Below are 21,993 nucleotides of genomic sequence, written 5' to 3'. Positions count from 1 at the left end.
GTTGCTGAATGAATAAATCACCATTTCACAGATCATAGAATTGAGACTCAAAGTAACTTGTTTACAATCACAATGCTAGTAAGCAGCAAAATTAGGATCCAAACACAGGTCTGAGTGATCCAGTGTTTGTACCACTGAAAATGATTTCTTCCCCTCAATATCACCCTACCTTTTTTTTTTTTTAACAATTTTATATTTATTTTTATTGTAACATAGTTGATTGTACATATCTGTGGGATACAGAGTTGAATATCATTATGTGTGTGCAATATGTGATGCTCAAATCAGGATGATTAATATATTCAAAATTATACAATTTAACTGTTTTTTGTGGCCCTTTACCAATTCCTCCCTTATCCTCCCTCCCGCTCCCCTTTTCCCACCTCTGGTAACCTCAGTTCTGTTCTCTCTTTTTGAAAGCCCAATATATTGTGATTGTTGTACCTTTCTTTTTTTTTTTTTTTAAATCTGTTTGTTCATTTTTTAGCTCCTGCTTATGAGTGAGGACATGTGGTATTTCTCTTTCTGTGCCTGGCTTATTTCACTTAACATGATTTTCTCTAAGTTCATCCACATCACTGTGAATGGCAGTATTTCACTCTTTTTATCTGCAGAGTAGTATTCCATTGTGTATATATACCGCATTTTCCTTATTTAGTCATCTAGTGATGGACATTTAGATCAGTTCCAACTTTTGGCTATTGTAAATAGAGAGGCAATAAACATGGGGGTGCAAGTATCCCTTCGACATGATTTCCATTCTTTTGAGTTACACCCAGCAGTGGAATTGCTGTTCTATCTGTAGTTGTTTGAGGAACCTCCATACCATTTTCCATAGTGGCTTCACCAATTTACGGTCCCACCAACAGTGCAAAGGGTTCCCCTTTCTCCACATCCTCACCAACATCTGTTATTCTCTGACTTTTTGATAATAGCGAGTGTAACTGGGTGAGATGATATATCAGAGTGGTTTGATTTTCACTTCGCTGATGCTGAGTGATGTTGAGCATTTTTTCATGTGTCTGTTGGCCATTTTTATATCTCCCTTTGAGAAATGGCAATTCAGCTCCTTTGCCCTTTTTTTAATTGAGTTACTTTTTTTTTCACTGTTAAGTTGTTTGAGTTCCTTTTATATTCTGGATATTTATCCTTTTTTGGATGCATAGTTTACAAATATTTCCTCCCATTCTGTAGGTTGTCTTTTCACCCTGTTAATTGTTTCTTTTGCTGTGCGAAAGCTTTCTAGTTTGATACAATCCCATTTGTTTATTTTTCCTTTTGTTGCCTATGCTTTGGGGGTCATATTCATAGAGTCTTTGCCCCAGTCCTACTTCCTAAAGTGTTTCACCTATGTTTTCTTTGAGGAGTTTTATAGTTTCAGGTTTTATATTTAAGTCTTTAATCCATTCTGAGTTGATTTTGGTATATGGCAAGAGGTATGGGCCTAGTTTCATTCTTCTACATATGCATGTCCAGTTTTCCCAGCACCATTTATTGAAGAGGCAGTCTTTTCTCCAATGTATGTTCTTGTTGCCTTTGTCAAAGATCAGTTGGATGTAAGTTTGTGGGTTGATTTCTGGATTCTGTTCTGTTCCGTTGGGCCAAATGTATGTTTTTATGTCAGTACCATGCTGTTTTGGTTACTACAGCCTTGTAGTATAATTTGAAGTCAGGTCGTGTTATGCCTCTGGCTTTATTTTTTTTGCTCAGGATTGCTTTGGCTATTTGAAAGAATTAACCATTGTGAAAATGTCCATACTACCCAAAGCAATTTACAGATTCAATGCAATCCCCATCAAAATACCAATAACATTTTCACAGAAATAGAAAAAGCAATCCTAACACTCATATAGAACAACAAAACACCCTAATTTTTGTAAGACTTTCATGCTGGGTTTGTTCAAAGTAGGTAAAGAGTTATATGAGCCAAATACATACTACATATAGTTAAACTTATATTATACATGTTTACATAGTTGTCTTTCCATTTGAAAATTTGTACAGTTTGTACTAAAGCAAGAACAAATGAAATGGTTTAAATATTATATCCTTGAATTACTTAAACACTACATCTAATTTTTAATGACATGGGAATGTGATAATACAAAATTTTACACATATATATATATATATATATATATATATGCTTCAATTATATAATATGAAATGAAAAGAATGTTAGAAAAAATGCCAAGACATAAACAGTGGGTTGCCTTAAGATGATACTGACCCTGAGGATTTTTTTTTCATTATAAACATTTTTCCATACTTCAGTGATTTTGTACAGTGACTTTGTATTACTCAGGGAATGAGCTTATAGTTTTATGGTTCTTGAAAACAGTTTAGATTCAAAGGAAGAAGAAAGCCAGAGTTTAATCTATGGTGATAAGGGCCTTTCCCTGGTGAGAAGCCTTCTAATCCATTTGAAACATACACCTCAAGACCCACCCAGTGGAATTTAAATGAAACAGACTGTGCCTCACAGATAAATAAATGTCCTGGGCTTACCACGGAGTGGCATCCACTTCCAGGGCCCCTGGGTAACCTTAGTGTGTATCCATATGACCAGTTCTTATGACCCAGACCTTGACGGGAGGGGCCTGGCCTAAACACAGATACACACACACACACACACACACACACACACACACACACTCACTCACTCTCTCTCTCTCTCTCTCTCACGGGGATATAATGGGGGAGGGGGTCACTGTCCACTTGTCCACAATCCCTGCGTAAGAGGCCCAGGCTGGCCTACCCACCTCCCTGGCTGCTATTATAAGAGTGAAAGAGGCCAGGTGGACACTTTTGCCTTGTGACTAATGAGCAAGAGTAGGGGGTCCCAGAGTCAGGATACCAAGGCTCAGACCCACCTAGAGGCCATATGATACCGGGCAAGTGACTGGATCATGTCTGTTCCTTATTTTCCTCATTAGTTGTGACAGGCAGCCTGTAAAATGGCCCCCAACAATCCCTGCTTCCTGATATTCATGGCCTTATGTAATCCCCTTCCTTTTGAGTTGGGCTGGGTTTAGAGATTTGCTTCTCATAAATAGAATATAGCACGTGATAGTCACTTGCTTGGTGTCACTACTAAGATTAGGTTACAAAGAGACTGTCTTGGCCATTCTCTTTCTCTTCCTTTCATTCTCTCTTGTTTGGAAGAAAGCTAGCTATCGTGAGCTGCCCTGTGGAGAAGCCCATATGGCAAAGAACTGAGACAGGCCTTTAACCGACAGCCAGCAAGAAACAAACCCTCAGTCCAGCAGCTGAGAACCACATGAGTGAGCTCAGAAGCAAAGCCTATCCAAGCTGAGCCTTCACACAAGACCTCAGCCTCAGCCTTGATGGCAGCTTTATGAGGGACCCTGTGCCAGAACACTCAGCTAAGCCACACCTGCATTCCTATGCTACAGAAACTGTAAAATAATAAACATATATTGTCTTAAACTACTAAATTTGGGACAATTTGTTACATAGCAATAGATAACTGATACATTAGTAAAAGGGGCCAATAATTGGACCACATCCAGGGATGGATATGAGGATTAAATGAGAAAATGTCGACAATATACTTGGCCAATGCCTAGCACACACTGAGAGGAGGATGGGGGTGCTGGGGCACTGAAGGCATCCGAGAATCCCCAGGCTCTCTTGGCTACCGTGTGGGGAAGAACCAGTCTGCTGCCCAGGCCACAGAAAATGACAGGGAGACCTGGTGCCCCATGCCCTGTACAATCAAGCTGGGTCTTAAATGCCAAGTACCCCTCCCTCATTTGGGGAATAACACAGACTGTTACTTAAGCCCCCAAATTTTGTTCACCTTCCCAAACAGGCTGTTGGCTCATGAGTGCAGGTGGAGGACAACTGATGGAGGAGCATAGAGTTGGCAGGCTGAAAACTGGGCTCTGAGCACTGGCTCTGCCATGAACTCTCTGGCAACCCAATGCTAATGATTCATCTCTCTGGGCCTCACTCTTCTCATCTGGAAACTAAGATGCTGTAACTGTTGTGAGGCTCAAGGGATCTGAAGGAGGTTAGCTTGCCTTTCCAACACTGTCATCCCATACAGGTGCACAGAGGTGCTCAATAAATCTTTATTAAAGCAACAAATATATCAGTTCAAGTGGTCAATTGTCACTATACATAAAAAACAACTGAAAGCCTTGAGACAGGGCCCTTGCTAATTTTCTTAAATATAACAGGCTTTCTGAAAAAGTAGAGCACCGTTGTTCTTGTAACCACAGTCTGGCTTCTACATACTAAAGGTTGTCAAATATGAGTTCACCCAAGAAATGTCACCCCAATTCATACTTCACAGTGCTCTAAGAAACCTGCATGCAGAAATTCCAAACCTCCAAAGGCAAATGAAGAAGGGCAATAATTATCTCCATTAGCAACTTCTCCAATGCCGAAAACAAATGACGACTTTTCAGAAAGAGACACAATTGAGATCAATTTTTCAATGCCCTGGTATAAGACTGGCTCAGCATTCTGTGTTAATCCACCATAACCCCTCCACTTAATCCCCCAATGAGTAAGCACTGACTTAGGGTCTGCTACCCAGTCCTTATCCTAAGAGACTCACCAATAGGCTAGAATGATAGAGAGAAAATGGAGATGTAGGGACCAGAAAGATGGGATTTACCACCCAACTCAAGGCTCTGGTTGTGAGTTCATTCACTCATTGAGTCGTGCCACAGACATTTATTGAATACCAACTACATACCACCACATGTAGATGACCTCTCCTCCATTACTGAGAAGATTAAGGGCTTTTCACAGTCTCACCATTCTTTTTTTTTTTTTTTTTGTCTTTTTTGTGACCGGTACTCAGCCAGTGAGTGCACCGGCCATTCCCATATAGGATCCGAACCCGCGGGGGGAGCGTCACCACACTCCCAGCGCCGCACTCTCCCGAGTGCGCCACGGGCTCGGCCCACAGTCTCACCATTCTTAAGCAAAATATTTGAGAATTTTCTTCCCCAACCTATTCCATTCCTTCCTCCTTTATCTCCCAGAGCCATCTCTCCTACCTCTCCAGATTCTGCTTCGTTTCATTTCTTTCATATCTTTCCCAACAACTCCTTGTCATGTATAAGCCCAGCCAGGGGTCCCATCCTACACCACATGGCTACCCCTTCCTCCTTCCTGAACTGTGATTCCCCATGACTCCCACTGCCCAGGCATCTTCAGCCTCATGGCTGCTGCTTCCTCTCAACCTCTTCCCCTTACTCCTCCTCCTTTAACCATCTGTCAAATTCCACCTTTGCCAAGCTTCTGCCTCTGACCTTCTTTACGTTCCCCATTCTCTTTTTTGCAGAGTTGAGGGAATAAGTATTACTATGAGGGTAATTAATTAATTTTGAACCTTACATTTGTTTAAGAACTCACTTTTATGCAATTATGTTCCTTTATCTCAGGACTAACTCTAGACTGCAAATTGCATTTAATTAAAATTGAAAATGAAAAATGTAGATGCTTACTTTATAGAGCATGTATTTTATTCTTAAAGGTCTTGTTTATCAAATCTGGGGCTGCATGCTAAATTCTTAATTTAAAGGCTCATGTTCTACGTGCTCTTGAAGTCAATTTAGAGAATGAGTGTTCATGGAAGCTAAATCACGGTCTTTGCAGTTTTAAAGAAAACTCACACTGTCTTTCTTAAATGAAAACAGCTTGATCAGTGAGCTCCCCTTTTTGCTATTTTCTTTCTTTCTTTTTTGGGGGGTGGGGGGGAGGTAGTGGTGGCTGACTGGTATAAGGATCAAACACTGGACCTTGGTGTTATCAGCACCATGCTCTAACCAACTGAGCTAACCAGCCAGCCCTGCTATTTTTCTTGACCAATATCTTTTGAGCATTATCATTTTTATGGTAACCTGAAAGCTGTCCCCTGTTACAAACTACACAAGATTCTATGAATTATCCATAATCAGACACAAAGCAACAATTTGCTTAATTTCCTGGTAATTATTCTTTGCCAGCCGACAAGAATTTCATCAAGGCAATCTAACAATATAGACAGCTTTTCTAACTAGACAGTTGGGAACAGAAAACCCTCCATTAAACTACAGATGAGATTAATTGGTTTGAGCTACAATTCGTTATCAGTCTAGTTGGGCAGATGCCAATATTTCAGCTGCCTGCGCCAAACTAGCACTCTACAATTGTTCCACTTTTCTAGAAGAAAAAGAACATTAATTTTATCTGCAACATCCTTGAAAATTTCAGGATCAACACGACAGAATCATCTGAAAGACATTTTCATGACACCAGTGCCTCAGGTTTCCTGAATAAATAACATAAGGGCTATTTGTTAGATACAGGCATGGATTCAGAGGAAGAAAAAATACCAACTCATCAATACCATGGATACAAACAGTGACAGCAGTCCCCAAAATGAGCCGTTCTCCTGTCTGTAAACTCTATAAGCAATGAGTAGTAGAAACCTGCCCGTCTGGAAGATTTGCATATATGATGCAGACCAAGAAATAAAACCATAAACTTATAAAAGTTATAGAAAATCATTTTGACAGTCCAATGATTTTTAGGGGAAGGGTGAGGGTTGGGGAAGCACAGATCAGAATCTCACAAGAGATGAGGGGATTTTAAAAATTATAATGCCCTCTTCTGCTTCTGGGAAGATGCAGTAGATGTACTCTTCCCTATTCTTTCTACTAAGTACAACTAAAACCTACACACACACACACACACACACACACACACACACACACACACACACGAAACATAGACTCTAATAAATGGAGAAGAGAAGGCAGACTGTTTAGGAACTTCTGCACCCAAGGAATGACACAGTGATGAGTTCCCTGGATTTTTTTTTTTTTTTTTGACCAGTAAGGGGATCATAACCCTTGGCTTGGTGTCACCCACACCGCGCTCAGCCAGTGAGCGCACTGGCCATCCCTATATAGGATCTGAACCTGCGGCCTCAGCGCTCCCAGCGCCGCTGCACTCCCAGTGCCACTGCACTCCCAGTGCCGCACTCTCCCAAGTGAGCCACGGGTTCAGCCGACCTTGGATTTTTTTTTAATGCCTCATAAGTGCCCGAATTGGAGCTAATAAAGCCAGTAACCCAGAAATGCCAATAAGTGCAGACAAATAGAGAAAAAGAAAGAAATGCCTACTCTGTCTAGGTAAAGTACCAGGGAAAGTACAACCTAGCAAGACAGATAACTTCTATACAATAATCACTCTAATCCAGCCAACAGCAGAGAAATGACTGCAACCCCACCCCCATCAGCAAAAGCTTAGTCAAGAGCCTAGACTTACACTCTTGGGAAACTGTAACAAAGCATGGCAACCTCCCACCAGGATTGTATCACAGGAAGCTGAATGGAGAGCTGGGACTTCTATCCCTATTGGGCATTAATGAACAACCTCCCCTGCAAACTTGGTGGTAACAGTGGAAACAACAAGGAGAGTCTGGACTTCCACACCCAACCAGCAGAAATGAGGTGTCCCTTCCTCTCCCAGAGGGGACAGTATCAGAGGAGGTCTAAAGGAGAGTCAGGAATTCCACCCATGCTCAGTGGTCACAGGGCCACCCCTCCATAGTGTCAGTACAGTCCACATGGGGACAGCAACAAGGTGGCCCTTCCACTCCAAGTCAGGATGATATTAGTGAAAGTCTAATGGGGAGCCTGCACTCCTCTCTCTGCCCAGCAGTATCAAGGAGGTCCTCTCTCTCTCTGGGTGCCAACAATGAACACGTAGAGATTCTGGACCTCCACATCCACCTAGAAGTAAAGAGACAGGCCCCTTTCACCTTCTGGAGCATTATCACAGGAGACCTTCTAAAATACAAGGTTTAAGTGAGATACAGTCTTAAAAGAATCCCCCAAATGTCTGGGATTCAATAGAAAATTATTAGCCATACCAAGAACCAAGAAGATCTCAACACATGCCAACACCACTATGACTCAAATGTCAAAATTATCTGATAAGGATTTTAAAATAGCCATCATAAAAATGCTTCAACAAGCAATTATGAACACACTTGAATCAAATAAGACAATAGAAAGACTTGGCCAAAAAAAAAGCATATCATAAAGAAGAACCAAATGAAAATTTTAGAACTAAAAAACAAAATAACCCAAATAAAAAGCTCAATAGATGGGCTCACCAGCAGAATAAAGGGGACAGAGAAAAGAATCAGTAAATTTGAAGAAAGAACAATGGAACTTATTACCCAATCTGAACAACAGAGAGAAAACAGACTGGAAAAAGATGAATAGAAACTTAGGGACATGTGGGATTACAACAAAAGGTCTAACATGCATGTCATTAGAATTTCTTGAGAGGATAATTCAGGAAATAATGGCTAAAATTTTCTCAAATTTTGCAAAACAACATAAACCTACAGATACAAAAAGCTGAGTGAAACCCCCAAATGATAAACCCAAAGAAATCCACTCCAAAACACATCATAATCAACTTCTGAAAATTAAAGATAAAGAAAGAGATCTTGAAAGCAACCAGAGAGGAATGCATTATCTATAGGGAGAAAAAAAGTCAAAAAGCAGCAGATTTGTCATCAGAAACCACAGAGGCCAGAATAAAGTGACGCAACATTTTTCAAGTGCTAAAAAAAAACCAAACTGTCAATCCAGAATTCTATATCCCATGAAAATAACATTCAGGAATAAGGAAGGAATCAAGACATCCTAAGATGAAGAAAAACAAAGAGAATTTACCATTAGAAGAACTACCCCTATAAAAAAAAGCTAAAGAAAGCTCTCTACACAAGAAGAAAATTATAAAAGAAGAAATCTTGGAATGTTGGGAATGAAGAAATAACAAAGACAGAAGCAGAAAAGGGTAAATACAATAGATAGTCTTTCTCTTTAGTTTTCTGAATTATGTTTGATGCTGAAGCAAAATATTATAACACTGTCTAATATGGTTTTCAATGAATATAGAGAAAATATTTAAAACAATTGTATTACAAATGGGGAAGAGTAAGTAAAGGCATGTAAAGGGAAGTAATATTTCTACACTTCATTCAAACTGGTAAAATGATCATTATCAGTAGACTGTGATATATTATATATATAATGTAATACCTAAACAAACAATAAAAAAGCTGTACAATGAGATACTCAAAAACACTATAGATAATCAGGATGGAACTCTAAAAAAACTGTAAGCAACTCATAGAAGAGCAGAAAAAGAAAACAGAAACAGAAGAATTAGAAGAAGAATTAGAAGAAGAAGAAGAAGAAGAAGAAGAAGAAGAAGAAGAAGAAGAAGAAGAAACAATCAGAAAATAAAGAAATTAAATGCTAGACTTAAGCCTTAATATAGCAATAATTACATTAAATGTAAATGGCCTACACCCACCAATTAAAAAACAGAGATTTGCAGAATGGATTTTTTAAATGACCCAATTATATTCTCTTTGTAAGAAACTCAATTCAGGCTGGCCAGTTAGCTCAGTTGGATAGAGCACAGCCTTATAACACCAAGGTCACAAGTTCAGATCTCCATAACAGCCATCCACCAAAAAAAACCCCCAGACAACCCCCCCCAACTCACTTCAAATATAATGATATAGGTAGGTTGAAAGTAAGAGGATAGAAAAAGATATACCATGCAAAAATTAACCAAAAGAAAGGAAAAGTGGCTATATTAATACAAGGTAAAGTAGACTAATAGGAGTAGCTATGCCAAAAAAAATCATAATGTATACTTCAAAGTAAAATATACTTCATACACACTTCATAGTAAAAAATAAAATAGACTTCAGAGCAAAGAAAATCACCAGTGACAAAGAGAAGCATAACACAATGATAAAATAGTAAATCACCAAGAAAACATAGTAATCCTAAATGTATATGCACCAAACGGCAGAACTGAAAAATAAGTGAAGGAAGAGCTGACAAAACTGAAAAGAGAAACAGACAAATCCACAACTGTTTAAGATGTCAATAGTTCTCTCTCAACAATTGATGGAACAACTGGATAGGAAATAAAATAACATCATCCAACAGGATCTAACTGATATTTATAAAACATCACACCCAACAATAGCAGAATACACATTTTTTTCAAGACAGATACTAAGACAGACCACATCCTGGGCCATAAAACAAACCTCAGGAATTGAAATCATACAGAGTATATTCTCTGACCATAGTTGAATCAAATAAGAAATCAAGAACAGAAAGATAACAGAAACATCTCCAAATATTTGGGAACTAAACACACTTCTAAATAATCCATGGGTCAAAGAGTAAGTTTCAAGAGAAATAAAAAAATATATTTAACTGAATGAAAATTAAAATACAACAGATCAAATTTTGTGGGACCCAGCTAAAGCAATGCTTACATTAGAAAGGAGAAAAAAATCTCAAATCAGTGAAAAAGGCATGCAGAAGAAAAAGAAATAAAACTGTCCCAATTTGTAAATGACATGATGATCTACACAGAAAATAAACAAAAACCCTAGAACTAGTGAGTTCTGCAAGGTCGAATATTGAGTACATTCATGTTGGCTGTGCAACTATCACCATCATCCATCTCCAGAACTCTTTTCATTCATCTTGTAAAACTGAAACTCATCACCTATTAATCAATAATTTCCCATTCTCCCCTCCCCTGTCCCTAGCAACCATCATTCTAATTTCTGTTTCTGATATTGACTACTATAGGTACTTCATATGAGCAGAATCATACAGTATTTCTCTTTGTGTGACTGGCTTTTTTCATTTAGCATAATCCCTTCAAAGTTAATCCATGTTGTAGCATATGTCAGAATTTCTTTCCTTTTATACGGCTGAATGATATTCCATTTTATGTATATACCATAGATAAATAAACTTTGCTTATACGTTCCTGCACTGATAGACACTTGGGCTTCTTCCACCTTTTGGCTACTATAAATAATGCTGTTATGAACATGGATATGCAAGTATCGTTTTGAGACCTTGCTTTCAATTTTGGGGGGTATATACCCAGAAGTGGAATTGCTGTATCATATGTCAATTTAAAAAAAAATTTTTTTTTAGGAAATGCCACATTGTTTTTTACACAGTGGCTATACCATTTTACATTCCCAATGATAGTACACAAAGGTTCCAATTTCTCCACAACCTAACCAGCACTTGTTATTTTCTTTTTCTGATAGTAATATCAAAACAGGTGTGAGGTGATACCTCATTATTGTTTGGGTTTGCAGTCTCCTAAATGATTAGTAATGTTCAGCCTCTTTTCATGGCTTTATTGGCCATCCACATATCTTCTTTGGAGAAAATTCTATTCAAGATATTTCATCACTTTTGAATAAGTTGATTTATTTTTTATTTTTTATTTTTTGGCTGTTGAGTTTCAGGAATTCTTTATATATTCTGGACATTAATCCCTTATCAGATATCTGGTTTGAAAATATTTTCACCCATTCCATGAGTTGCCTTATCACTGTTGATAGTATCCCTTGATTGCACAAAAGCTTTTAATTTTCATGAAGTCCAATTTGTCTATTTTTTCTTTTGTTGCCTGCACTTTTTGGGTTATATCCAAAACATCATTTTCAAATCACATGTCATAAGCTTTTGCCCTATGTTTTCTTCTGAGAGTTTTATAGTTTTAGATCTTACATCATGGTCTTTTATCATTTTTGAGTTAATTTTTGTATATGGTGTCACATGAGTCCAATTTCATTCCTTTGCATATGGATATCCAGTTTTCCCAGCACCATTTGTTGAAAAGACTGTCCTTTCCCAACTAAATGGTCTTGGCACCCTAATAAGAAATCTTCTGACTATATATGTGAGGATGTATTACTAGCCTCTCTGTTTTATTTTTTTATTTTATAATTATTTATTCTTTGGCTCATTTCTCCTTATACATTTGGAGAGGCACAAAGCGCTTAAATTTTACATGCTACAAAGTTATTACAAATCTCAAACTTTTTAGCCACAGATACTTTACCTACTCTATTTAAAGAAAAAGTTTTCAAAACATCTTAGTTGCTTAATACACAGAGAACTTGAATATATGGGAACTACATATTTTTAAATGCTTGTACTTCTTGCTTTAATAATTGCTTATTCAAATGGAATCCAGCTGATAGAGTTTGGATGTGTTGTCCCCCCAAACTCATGCAGAAATCTGATCCCCCATGTGACAGTGTAGGAAGCTATTTGAGTCATGGGGGTGGATCCCTCAGGAATGGATTCATGCTCCTCCTGGCGTGGGAGGGGGAGCTGAGTGGGATCTCGCTCTATTAGTTACCACGAGAGCTGGTTGTTTAAAAGACCCTGGCACCTCCCCTCTCTGTCTCTTGCTTCCTCTTGCCAAGTGATCTGCCTGTACCCACTGGCTGCCTGCCACTTTCCACCATGAATAGAAGCAGCCTGAGGCCTGTGCCAGATGTAGCTGTTCCAGAATTATGAGCCAAATAAACCTCTGTTCTTTATAAATTACCCAGTCTCAAGTATTTGTTATAGCAACACAAACAGAATAATACACCAGCATAAAAGGAACTGAAATGTATAAGAACATGATGCAAACACTTTGAAAAAATAGTGAAATTAATGTGCACAACATGAAAAAAGATGTGTACACAGAAGTTCTACAAAGATTCACTGAGCCATCTGGGCTTCCATGGCTTGTGCTGTCCATTCTGGTGCTGTTTGATTAATTTTCTCCAAAAGGTTATTCACTTAGAAACAAAGTGTTTGGATCTGCTTGTCCCACGTTGGCAGGACTTCTTGTGTTTCAAAATGAAGCATTTCATCAATCTGGTCAATAAATCCATTTATACATCCTTCTGTTATCACTTGAGATGCTATCTTTTCTGTCTTAGCTGCAGGGATCTCTAGAAGAGCTCCAAGTTTTTCACAAGTGATATTATTACATAATTTGCTTGCAGACAACAAATTATGTTCACTAACAGCTCTGTCTAAGATGCTGGAACCATCAGCTGTAGTTGCTTTTTTGTGAGGCATCAGCATGGCAGCTAATTCTTGAAGTTGATTTCCTCTGATGATCTTATCTAGATATATTTTCTCTAGGATCCCATAAGCAGCAAGTTGCTGGCACCTTTCATCCTCTAAAAGAGCAGCTAGTATCTGAGAATGCTGCTGTCCTGCTGATGCTAAGATGGTCCAGTGCAAAGCCTTTTGTTTTAAGGCCTTTTGTCTTTTGCTTTCATGGACTATGACTTGTAAGAGCTCACTGAACCTTTGTGCAGCTTCAATGAATTTTGTTCTATAATCAAGAACACATGCATTGCATACCTTACAATATATCTGTAATGGTTCATTGGTTGGTTCATTCTGAAGCAGTGATGCTCAATTTATGTAGGCCTCTGCCTGGACTAGATCATTATCCTCCAGGTATAGCCTAGCAATCTTCAGGTAGGTCTCCAGTTTATAATTTACCTTGTACTGTTTTTGTCCTGTTTCCAAAGGCATTCCCACTGACACTTGGGGTGCATTTCTTCAATCTTCTTTCTCATATATGGATGCAAGATGTTGTCTTATGGAAGCAACTTGTTCCTCAAATGAAATGACTCCAGGCTGGATCTTTTCCAAGGTGAAATGATAATTTCTTTGGCTATGCTATCAGGTAGGTTAGGGAGATGTGCGCAGAAATCAGTCAGCAACTGTTGTGAGATCATGAGACTGACATTCTCATTTACCATTGCTTCCACAAAAGCTTTCAAAGTTCTAGTTGTTCTGCCTCAGATAACTGAATGGCTTTTTCCAGGATTTGATGATACTTGCTCACCAGATCTTCATGAGAGCTGCTCGAATTCATGAGCTGGGCTAAATTCTGTTGCATGGCTGCCACCATCTTTCTTCCAGCTTAGCCATGGCTGCAGGGCCTCTAGCCTCTCTGATTTAGTCTATTAGTCTATAGATAAATCTTTATGCCATACTACATCAGTTTGATTTTGGTAGCTTTGTAGCATGTTTTGAAATCAGTGTGAATCCTCCACTTTGTTCTTCTTTTTCAATACTGTTTTTGGATATTTGGGGTCCCTTGAGATTCCATATAAATCTTAGGAGAGATTTCTCTGTTTCTGTAAAAACACCAGTAGGGTCTTGATAGGAATTGCATTGAATCTGTGAATCAACTTGGATAGTATCAGCAGTTTAACATTAGTAAGTCTTCCAATCCACGAACATGGGATATCTTTCCATTTATTTATGTCTGCTTTAGTTTCTTTCAGCAATGTTTTGTAGTGTTCACTACACATGTTTTTTTTACCTCCTTGGGTAAGTTAATTCCTAAAAATTGTATTTTATTTAAATTTATAAGAAAGTAAAATTTGTTTATTAGTAAGCATTTTATTCTTTTTGATTCTATTGTAAAGGGAATTATTTGCTTAATTTCCTTTTCAGGTTGTTCGTTGTTAGTGTATATAAATGCAACTGATTTTTGTGGGTTGACTTTGTATCCTGCTACTTTGCCAAATTCATTTATTAGTTTTAACAGTTTTTTTGATGCAGTCTTTAGGGTTTTCTACATATAAGATCATATCATCTACAGAGATAATTTTACTTCTTCCTTTCCAGTTCACCTGCTGTTCATTTCTTTTTCTAGCCTAATTGCTCTGGCTAAGACTTCCAGTACTATGTCGAACTTACATTATTTTTAAAATGTAAGTGGCAAAAGCATTTATACTTGCCTTGTTCCTGACCTTAGAGGAAAAGCTCTCTTTCACCACCAAAAAGGTCACTACGGGTTTTTCATATATGGCTTTTATTGTGCTGAAGGAGTTTCCTTCTATGCCTTGTTTGTTGAGTGTTTTGATCATAAATGGGTGTTGAATTTTGTCAAATGCTTTTCCTGTGTCAATTAAGATAATCATTTGTTTTTCTCCCTTCAATTTGTTAATATGGTACATCACATTGACCTATTTTCCTATGTTGAACCGTGCTTGCATTCCACAGATAAATCTCACTTGGTCGTGTTGTATAATCCTTTTAATATGCTGCTGAATTCAATTTGCTGGTATTTTGTTGAAGATTTTTGCATCAGTGTTCATAAGGGATTTGGTCTGTAGTTTTCTTGTAGTATGTCTGGCTTTGGTATACAGGCAAGTTGGCCTCATAGAATGAGTTAGGAATTGTTTGCTCCTTTTCACCTTTTTGGAAACGTTGGGAAGGACTGGTCTTAGTTCATCTTTGAATGTTTGGTAGACTTCATCACTGAAGCTCTCAGGTTCAGAGCTTTTCTTTGTCAGGAGATTTTTTATTACTGATTCAATTCACTTACTAGTTATAGATCTACTCAGATTTTCTATTTCTTCATGATTTAGTTTTGCATTTCTGGGAATCTGTCCATTTCATTAAGGCTATCCAATTTGTTGGTGTATAATTGTTTACAATACTCTTTTATAATTCCTTTTATTTGTATGGGATTGGTAGTCATGTCCCTACTTTCATTTATATTTTTAGTAATTTGAGTCTTCTCTCTTTTTTTCTTAGTCAATTTAGCTAAAGGCTTGTCAATTTTGTTGAGTTTTTCAAAGAACCAACTTTTAGTTTCATTGATTTTGTTCTTCTTTTCTACTTTCCTAGGGTGTAAAGTTAGATTGTTGATTTGAGGTCCTTCTTGTTTTTTTTAATGTAAGTATTTAGAGCTATAAATTTCCCCCTTAGCACTGCTCTTGTTCTGTGCCATAAGTTTTGGTATGCTCTGTTTTCATTTTCATTCATTTGTTAAGTTTTTTCTAATTTCTCTTGTGATTGCTTCCTTAACCTGTTTGTTGTTTAAGAGTGTGTTGTTTATCACAAATCTGTGAATTTTCCAGTTTTCCTTCAGTTATCAGTTTCTAACTTCATACCATTGTGATCATAGAAGATAGTTTGTATGACATCTGCTTTTTAAAGTCTACTGAGACTTGATCTGTGGCCTAATATATAATTTATCCTGGAGAATATCCCATGTGCACGTGAGAAAAATGTGTATTCTGTTGTTGTGTAGAGTATCCTATATATGTCTGTTAAACATACACATATATTTAATATATACTTAACATCCAAAAGTTACAACATTCTAATTTGAATTTATAATAGCTCAACTTCAGTAATATACATGAACTCTGCTCCTACATCTCTATCCCTACCCATTTCAATTTTTGATGTCACAGAATTATATCTGTCTACACTGTGTACATAAACATAAAGTAATCATTGTTTTATATAATGCATCCTTCCCTTAAATTATGTAAAAAAACAAAATGTGAAGTTACAAACTACAGTTACAATAATACTAGCTTTTAGACTAACAATTGTGCTTTTCTAAATATATTAGTCTCTTAAGTCATGTAAAAAACAAAAACTGGAGGAACAAATCATTTGTTTTAGTCAGTTCAGGTTGCTATAACAAAATAGTATAGACTACATAGTTTAAACAACAGAATTTATTTTTTACAGTTCTTGAGCCTGGGAAACCCAAGATCAAGGTGCCAGCTATTTGGTTCTTTGTTTTTTTCTTTTTTTTCTTTTTTTTTGTGACCGGTTAGGGGATCATAACCCTTGGCTTGGTATCATCTGCACCGTGATCTGCGCTCAGCCAGTGAGTGCAGTGGCCATCTCTATGTAGGATTCGAACCCGTGGTGGGAGAGCTGCTGCGCTGCCAGCACCGCACTCTCCCAAGTGAGCCACGGAATCAGCCCGCCAGCTATTTGGTTCTTGATAAGGACCTGCAGAAGTTTGTCTTCTTATTGTTTCCTTACATGGCAGGGAAAGATTGGGGTAGAGGGGTGGGAGTGGGCTCTTTGGTCTCTTCTTATAAGGGCACTAATCCCATAATGAGGACTCCACCCTCACTCAGGACCTCTCCTAAAGCTAATTATCTCCCAAAAGCTCTAACTCCTAATACTATCACATTAGGGATTAGGGCTTCTACACATGAATTTTAGGGGGACACAATCATTCATTCCAAAACAACCACTAAAAAATAAAAATTTTAGGGAGATGCAGTAGGCAGAATGGCTCCCCCAAAGATGTCCATGCCCTAATCCTTTGAACCTGTAAACACGTTAGTTAAGTGGCAAAAAGACTGTTGCAGATGTAATTAAAATAAGAAGATTGTCCTAAATTATCCAGGTGAGGCCAATGTAATCATATAAACATGTAAAAGGCACAGATCTTTATTTTGCTGGAGTCAGAGAGATTTGAGGCCTGAGAGGGAATGCACTGCTGGAGAGGGCTGTGTGGAAGCTTGAGAAGAAATGCTGGTAGCCTCTAGAAGCAAAGATTGGCCACTGGTTGATGGCCAGAAAGGAAATGGGGACCATTCCACAATCAATTGCCAAGGAAATGAATTCAGCCAACACCCCGAGTGAGCTTGGAAGTGGATTTCTCCCCTAGAGAATCACAGCTCTGCTGACACATTGGTTTTGGCCTTGTAAGACTCTAGCACAGGACCCTGTCAAGCCCACCCAAACTTCTGACCTACAGAAACTGTGAGATAATAAATTTATGTTGTTTTAAGATGCTAAGTTTGTGGTAATTTGTCAGAGTAGCAATAGGAAACTAATACAGGAGCCTTGTTTAGATGAAAAACAGCTATAAAAGACATTCTTGGGACAATGGGAAATTCACGTATGGACAGGATATTAGATAACATTATGGAATTATTGTTAATTACTGTTAATTAATAAATATTGTAAATTACTGTTAATTTTCTTAGTTGTCAAACTGGTATTGTGTATGTGGGAGAATGTCCTAATTCTTCAGACAGCAATGTTGAGGTACTTAAGGATGAAGTGTCACAATGTCTACAAGTTACATTCAAATAATTCAGGGGGAAAAACGAATATATATATATATGACGGTACTGCAAAACATTCCTGAAGAGATTCGAATTATTTTTGAATTCTGTTTTTCCATGAATATTTTGAAGTACCCTCGTCCATGTGTGGCCCAGAAATCTATGCTCTAACAAGCCCTCTTGGTGATTCTGATGATTGCCAAAGTTTGAGAACCACTGGTGTAAGTATATGCAAAAATAATCCTCATAATTTTCATGGAGTAACAACATCACCTTCAAGACCTTTTAGATATTGCTTCCCAACACACTTACAGCTCATTGTATCCATACAACTATAGTCAATCACCCATTCTATCAACGATTCTACTTGGCTGATGTGCAAGACTGTCTGTTGGCCTCATTTAGCCATTCAGACATGGAGAGACAGGTTTTGTATTTTTATTTTCTAAGGCATTTAAAGAGTGATATAATCTCTCCCAGTAATGACAAGAAGCATTCCTTGGAAAGAAGCTGAGGCTCAGAGGGGCAATAGATCATGCCCACCCTGTGCTAATGGCAAGATCCATCACCAAAACCCAGGCTTCCTAGATAAGCCAAGATCCCATCTCCTGAAAGCACTTAACAAGCGTTAAACTGGGAAACTCTATTCCATTAGCCAGACTGTGCATCCTTGATAGGGATGACCTGACTGGGCTCATGACCACCAGCTAGGTGGTGCAAAACAAATGATTTCCTTGAAGAACCACATTTACTGAGTAGCCCCAGAAGATCTCTTAACTAGGACTGAAGAGTCCAAGAATGCCATCTTGGCTGAGGCAACAAAAAACATGCTTTGCAAGTTTCAGGCTGGCAAGCATGATCTGGACAGCTCTACGTGAGGTCAACCGCATGTGTGCCACCTATTAGGAGATGTGGTCCCAGTCTCAAGACTACTGACCACAGCACTGAACACTCACCTTATGCCCCAGCATCAACCTTCCTATAAAGAGGTGAGCACTGAAAGATAAGCTGCTAAATCATTTCCTCAAATCAAAGGTGCTGCCTTGCCCCTCCCAACTTCCAGTCCCAACCAAAGGAAAAGCCTCTAGGAAAAGAATAATTTTCTGAGTGTGAGGGAGAATAAGTAATCCAGAGCCAGAGATCTGCCAAACAAACTGCTTCACTTCTGTGAGGACTTAAAAGAGAACTTAGAGAGTCAAACACTTCCAGTGCCTGTTACACGTTGTCAAGGCAACCGCAGCTCCAAGCTCTCACAACAGGAATCTTCCCAGCCATGTTTTCAGGCACTCACTTGCCCCCAAGTTCTTTTTGTTTTAAGCTATTCTTTAAATTCTTTTAAAATAAAAACATTAAAAATATATCTTTCTATTATTCTAGAAGCCTCATTATTATTCCTTGCAGTTCAGTCTTTCCTATCAGACATCTAGTCCTTTACGTAAATATAGTGCCAAGGTAGTAAAGGCCTTAAAGCAATAATAATTTTCACTTTGTAATCATACAGATCATGCTGTCTTTGAAAATAATTTCAGGCAGGAGTCTGCATGTTTCGGATGGAAAAAGGGTACTGCTCCCAAACCACGACAACAACAGGGAAGAAAAGGCTAAAACAAAGACCAGCAGAAGTGCAGGCAAACAAACCCACGGTATTAAAAAACACTTTTAGGACAACCAGGGAAATTTGAAAAGTGGTATTCCATGATGTTAGGGTATTACTGTTAATTGTTTTAGGTGTAATGATGGAATTGTGATTACATGAAGGCAAGCAAGATGGACAGACAAGAGCCTTCATCTTTTAATGATATATACTGAATTCACAGATAAAATTATATGATGAAGAGAAAGTGAGAGAAACAGAAGCAAAGATATCTGTGCTGTGGTGAGGATGCCCTCAACCCCTCAGTGGCCACCCTACTTTATGCAGGCTGTGAGGCATTGATGGACAAACTAGGAAGCACTCAAAGTCACCAAAAGGCCTGTCTCAAGTAAAAATTCTGAAAAAGTATGGCTCTTATGCGGCTGTGCTGCTGAATGCTTCATTCACACGCAACCTCTTCCACTACTCAGCAGATAACCATGCTGTAAATCCCTCTTAGCCCATGTGGCCTGCAAGGAAGAGTGTGAGGTCACATACTGAGTTTGTTTCAGTGGACAACTATCTTAGAGGGAAGCAATTCTTGTGTTCCTCTGGCTCCAACACATGCAAAGCAGTCAATCTTATTACTGGGCACCAATATGTACAGAAGACAAAGAAAAGAAAGAAAGAAATTGGACACAGGAATTTACAACCCAGTGAAAATGAGTGCAAATAAAAACTCCACAATAAAGAAACTCAGAAAATAGTCAACTCTTGATTACATCACTAAGGGAAAAGAAGACAAATTCAGTTAATTCAAACATCACCTATGCCCAGTCCTGGAATATTTCTTTTGTGCTTTGTTTTAATTTTTCATTGGAGCATGGGTATTGGGGATTGCTCAGCAAGCACCAGAAACAAATAATAAAGCTCTCCTCTGGCAGCTGGCAGATGCCACAGGCATTACTTTGAATCCTATCTGGTTTGGACTTCTATATTTCTTCTTATACTTTCTGATTTTGAAGGAAACTCCTAGGGACTGCCTCTGCAACAATTATGCAGATGATTCCTGATGATAATCAGGCCCCAGAGTCTATTTCAATCAAGACTCATAGCCAAGGCCTAGGTCCAGAACCAGCGCAGGCACTAGAGCACTGATGAGAAGGTAGAGATTGAAGTCAGAGATACACCAGCCTCAATGGGCTGCACCAAACAACTCAGAAGCTAATTCTGTAACTTGTCACAAGGAACTCACGGCGCCATAAACCCCAGAGCCAGTTCGTGATCATCAAAGCCATAACCTGAACCCATGAGAGGAGAATGCATCTACAGCTTCTCCTCAGAAAGACTCCACAATGAAATACCCCCACTTTCACACTTGCACGTGCTCGCTCGCTCGCTCTCTTCTTTGCTCTCTCACTCTCTCATTGCACAATTTAGAATTTTATTTCCTCTTTATTCTTCCCTCAGTAAACAATGCTTTCCAAATTCTGCTTCAGTTTCTTACTTTTCTTCTCCTCAGGATGATACAAGCTCTTTGGGGAATAACATCTGAAAAAGTGAAACAAGGTACATTGCTAAGACATCATTTGACTATCATCCTGGTGCACCACATATGTATACATTTTTTTTAATCCAGAGAATTAAGCCATAATTTTATGTAAGAAAGATGAGAATGCAGTTCAAGAGCTGGACTGTTCTTACAGTGCTTCCCATTCAGGGAGAGGCAGGAAGAATGATGCTACAACCCAGGTTTTAAAATTGGCTTTCTCCTTCTGGGGGAGGAAAATAACATTTCTGAGTCACCTTATTTTTAAATATTCTGTTAATTGTCAGTTAGCCAGAGCCATGGTTCTGATAACACCATGGTCAAGGGTTTGGATTCCTGTACCAACCAACTGCCCCCCAAAACAAAATAGAAATAAATAAATAAAATGACCAACAGAATATAAAGACGGCATGGGGAAGAGAATCAAGGGGACTGCACCAATACTGGAAACAACAGAAGATGCCATCAGCAAGTCAGAAATGCCAAGGAATTTCAGCACATGGGACTAGATTGAGGAAACATACCGTAGCCTAATAGCATCTCCCTCTCCTAAGATCAGTCTGGGCTCTTGAGAAGCAGGGCTCTGGTATCCCTATTCCAAAGGACAAGGTCTAGAGGGGGCAGGGCGCTACGAGGCAGAAGAAAAGTCCGCAAACTAGACACCTCTGGCATGGTGAATCCAGCACACCAAACAGTCACGATCACAGCTTGGCATCTGTGTAGCCACAATTCATGCTTGGGCAAAGATCAGTCCAAAGAGAAAGATGCACCAATGCACCAGAGCAGTGGATTCCCCAAACCCAGACAGAAATAAATGATGCAGAGACTATGACAGAGTTTCCACTCTGCTCCCCACAGGCTGTTGGATTTCTAAATTGACATACTAGTCCACCTCACTCAGGAAACAGGGCACAAATCCACCAGATGTCTACAAAAAAGATTCTGAAACAAGCAAGGAGAACACAACATTCCAAACTTGTAGAAAAGAAGGGCTGGCCCGTGGCTCACTTGGGAGAGTGCGGTGCTGATAACACCAAGGCCACAGGTTCGGATCCCATATAGGGATGGCCGGTTAGCTCACTGCGTGAGCATGGTGCTGACAAACTTATGGAAAAG

General features: G+C 38.7%; 1 protein-coding gene and 1 pseudogene across 1 annotated transcript in view; both read right to left on the bottom strand.

Moving 5' to 3' along the window:
- Positions 1 to 21,993, bottom strand: part of LARS2 (leucyl-tRNA synthetase 2, mitochondrial) — a 172,685-nt gene that overhangs the window by 113,879 nt on the left and 36,813 nt on the right. The window lies entirely within an intron of this gene.
- LOC134391376 (COP9 signalosome complex subunit 4-like) lies at positions 12,683 to 13,821 on the bottom strand (annotated as a pseudogene).

Source organism: Cynocephalus volans, chromosome 11 (genome assembly GCF_027409185.1).
Source record: "Cynocephalus volans isolate mCynVol1 chromosome 11, mCynVol1.pri, whole genome shotgun sequence".
NCBI classification, from domain to species: Eukaryota; Metazoa; Chordata; class Mammalia; order Dermoptera; family Cynocephalidae; genus Cynocephalus; species Cynocephalus volans.
The sequence above is the reverse complement of the archived record's forward strand: the minus strand, read 5'-3'. Positions and strand labels throughout refer to the sequence as shown.